Source organism: Cervus canadensis, chromosome 28 (assembly GCF_019320065.1).
Source record: "Cervus canadensis isolate Bull #8, Minnesota chromosome 28, ASM1932006v1, whole genome shotgun sequence".
In the NCBI taxonomy this organism is placed as follows: domain Eukaryota; kingdom Metazoa; phylum Chordata; class Mammalia; order Artiodactyla; family Cervidae; genus Cervus; species Cervus canadensis.
In genome coordinates this window covers 35,757,857-35,761,873 of record NC_057413.1, presented here as the reverse complement: position 1 = coordinate 35,761,873, position 4,017 = coordinate 35,757,857, and positions in this window count along the sequence as shown.

Here is a 4,017-nt window from a genome sequence, read left to right as displayed (position 1 = left end):
TGCAGAGAAACCCACCCTCGCACTCATAGGAAATGACTGATAAAACTGTTGATCTCTGTACAGTATTGCTGTGTTAAGGAGACAAAGTGAAATGCCATATGTAAAACATTTTTTTAACCTATTAACCTGACACTCAAGGAAAATACAATAATTTTGAGTTACAGTCGGCCTTATTACTGCTAGACCTTGGTTCGGTGGCTTCAGGAAGCTGTGCAGAGCAAGACAATTGTGAGTTAAACAGAAACTACAATGAAGGTGGGCTGCTGCCCTTGGAAGATTGGCTGCAGGGCCAGCAAGAAGCTTACCATTTGGTAAATGATGGAATCCATCCCTCGGTTTCGTAGGCTCGGCCGTGATTTGCTGATGTGCCAAGAGTGGGTCATTTCCTGGTGCAGAGTAGCGCCAACCAGGCTTGCCAGTAACTGACTCAGAAATCAGCCAGTCTGAGAGTTGTGATAAAGATTACAAGCCCCACATGGGTTGGATCACAAGTCAGTGCGATCAGGACTTCCTCTCCCTGCAAAGTGTCTCAGCATCTTCTCCTGAAGATAAAACAGAAAACAACCAGCCCTTAGACAAATCTGAACTTGAATGTTGACCCACAGCCTGCCTGGGAGGCCAAAACATGTTATCTACCCTCAGCAGCCCAGGAAACCAGGCTGCCCTGAGTCAGATCTGCAGGAAAACCCAGACTGCTATCGCTAGGGACAATGCAGGAAGCCAAACAATAACTTCGGTAACAACCAGCCCCAAATGGCCCAGACTTGTTTAAGAACTGACAGCTTTCAATACTGGACCAACCAAAGAAAGACAAATACACACCCTATCCAATCACACAGGATGCCCTGCGTCTAGCAAGCCTGCCTACAGCTTCCCCTTGCCCCAGCCTCCAGCCAGGACACACCTGAAGCCTTCCCCTTTTCCCACCCTGAAGCACGCCCACTCCTCTGTCTGCCCTTGAGTCTCTGCCACAATATGGGTGATGGAGGCTGACTCCTTTGCTACCGTGAAATCAGAATAAATCACCTTTGCTATTCTCACTTCGTTGATCTTAGTTTATTTCCACAGCTGTTTGGATAAGCCAGGTGAGCTGCCCTTAATGATGTCTGCCAGGATACCTGGTCTAGTCTGTTCGAAATTGCTCAGGAATGCTGAAAGATGCCTCCATTCTGGAGTCATAATAATAGAATAACAATTTTATTTTAACCACAGAGTTTGGGGGCTGCCTGGTTATTCCTTCCATTGTCTATTTGATGATGACGACCGTGATGGCGATGAGGAGGACAACAGGGATGATAGCTAGCATCTATTAAATGCTCTTATGCCCTTTGAGGGGCACTTGGGTTACATAATAAGCTCTAAAGCTGCTTCAGTCCCACCTGAGGACATGTTAGAAATGCAAGCTCTCCATTCCCTCTGCCGGCTGACTCACCCTCTGGCTGATTCTTTACAAATGACTCCATTTAGTTCCTTTCTATGACTGAGTAATATTCTGTTGTCTACATATATCACATCTTCTTTATCCATTTCTTTGCTGATGGACACTTAGATTGCTTCCACATCCTGGCTACTGTAAACAGTGCTGCAATGAACATTTGTAGACATGTGGATGGACCGAGAGACTATCATACAAAGTGAAGTAAGTCAGAAAGAGAAAAACAACTATTGTATATTAATGCATATATGTAGAATCTAGAAAAATGGTTTAGATAGTCTTTACAAAACAGACATAGAGACATGGGTGCAGAGAAAAGTATACGGACACTAAGGGTGGCGGGAGTGGGATGTGTCAGGAGATTGGGATTGATGCATATACACTACTGATACTGTGTAAAATAGATAACTAAAGAGAACCTAATTTATAGCTCAGGGAACTTTATACTTTATATATATAAACTTTATAAAACCTATATAAAGTATAAACTTTATACTTTACAGCTCAGTTTTTCCTAAATGGAAAGGAAATCCAAAAAAAAGCGGGAACATAGACATGTGAATTCTCTCTTTCTTGGCTGTGTCACACAGAGCACGCTATCTTAGTTCCCTAACCAGGGATCTGACCTCAGCCCATCAGTGAGACTAAAGTCCTAACCATTGGGCCACCAAGGAATCTCCTACCATGAATTCATTTTAATTCATGTTATTCTAAGATGAAAACACTGAGCCACAGTGAAGCTGAGTAACTCGCCCAAATGCCCACATCCAGAAAGGGATAAAGGCTGAATTCCCACCCAGGCCATCAGATTCTCTAGTTATGCAGAAAGATACAAAGTTTTTTCCACTTTTCTTAAATTAATCTATGTGAACACTATTCACTTTGTGAGATTTTAAGAAATTAAAATAGCAGAAGGATAAACACAAGAGGAAAATATTCTATTAAAGATTTTTCCCCCAGAGCCCTGAAGAAGCCTCAGGGATTGTTTACATTGACTTTGCCCATTTTCCCCCTCAAGGCTGTGTAACTGTGAATTACTGAAAAACACAAACTGAAATCAGTCTAAACCAAATGAGATCACTCATGTGAAGATACTTTGTAAGGAGTTCTGAAGATTCAAGTTACTGCCATTATTGTTAGTAGAAGCAACAAAAGCATCTGTAAAGTGATCTCCCTGTGACTGACGCTGTGTCTGCTCTGTGCCAGGATGCTGGTCAAGGCGGGAGAAAGAAGTCTGTCAAACCAGTCATTTGGTTCTGTCTAGTCCAAAACAATGTATAGATCATTTTTCATCCAATTATTTCAGCAGTTGCTTTGTTTGGATATTTCTGTGTGTATATTTCTGTGCCTTTTTCCATATTTAAGTCTCCAGGCATCCTCCTCTGCTTCCTTAATTGTTTTGTGGATCTGTGCTGAGTTTGATCTGAGCTTTTTCAAGAGGTTTGTCTCATTTCATCTTCTCTCTCAAGCATGCTTAACAAACATTTGTTAAACATTGCTGGATGTTTTTCTTGACCCACCAAGAACAATCATGAGTGGACATGGCAGTACTGGACATCCACAGTTTGCAAAATGTCCTGGGCTGTGAAATCTCTTTGTTATTTAGAATGAGTTTCTCCAGGGCTCTACTGAATTAATAATAAAAATAGCACAGCATTAACATTTATATGAAAATTTGATAGTGCACATAACACTATCTCACATTTCATGCACTTTAAGCATGTATTTTGTCCAATTCTATCTTAAATGAGTGTGTATAATATTGCACTGGCCAAACATTTCATTAGGGTTTCCCCATAATATGTTATGGAAAAACCAGAGTGGACTTTTTTTTGCCCAAACCAATGTAATATGTAATGTGCTATATAGTTCACACATTTTTGAGTAAAACTTTTGAAATTAAAACTAACAATAGCAGTAACAGCTACAACCACTGACTGAAGGTCTGAGATATTCCAAGATCTCCCAGCCCTTTCTTCTACCCTGCAAGGCTGGAGGATGGAAGGGTTCTGTTAAAAATAAGGCAACGGGCCCAAAATGGAGTCACTCACGCTAAGCCCAAGGCCAACAAACTGAGACTTAATTACAGTTTTGGCTCTCCCAGAAGTGGGATCTTAAACCAGTCAGTCGGAAATCGCTCCATCAGCTCCAGTGAGGTAACCCTCCAATAGACTCTGCCATCATCCCCTGAAGGAAAGAAGCCTTGCCATAACCCATTTTTTTTTGTCTAGTGTAACTTTCTTGTTCCCCCTTCCTTCTGCCAGAATTGAGCTCCATCTAGACCACCTCAGTGTTGGTTATTTTACTTTAACTTATCCTTACATCTGTATTATTAATCCCATTGACAGGAGGATGAAACCCAGCCATGCACCCTGCAGTCAGCTGCTCCATGGGAGCAAGCAGAGGAATCCTGGGAGGAGAGGGTTAGGCTAACTCACTGGTGAGCTGACCACTTGGATACCACACTGACAAGATAAAATCAGTGCACACACCTTGTGTTTCCCTCTATAAAATATTTCACATGTATAAGAATTTACTTAGCAACTACACAACAAGAGCAACAATAAGATTTTTACCATCCA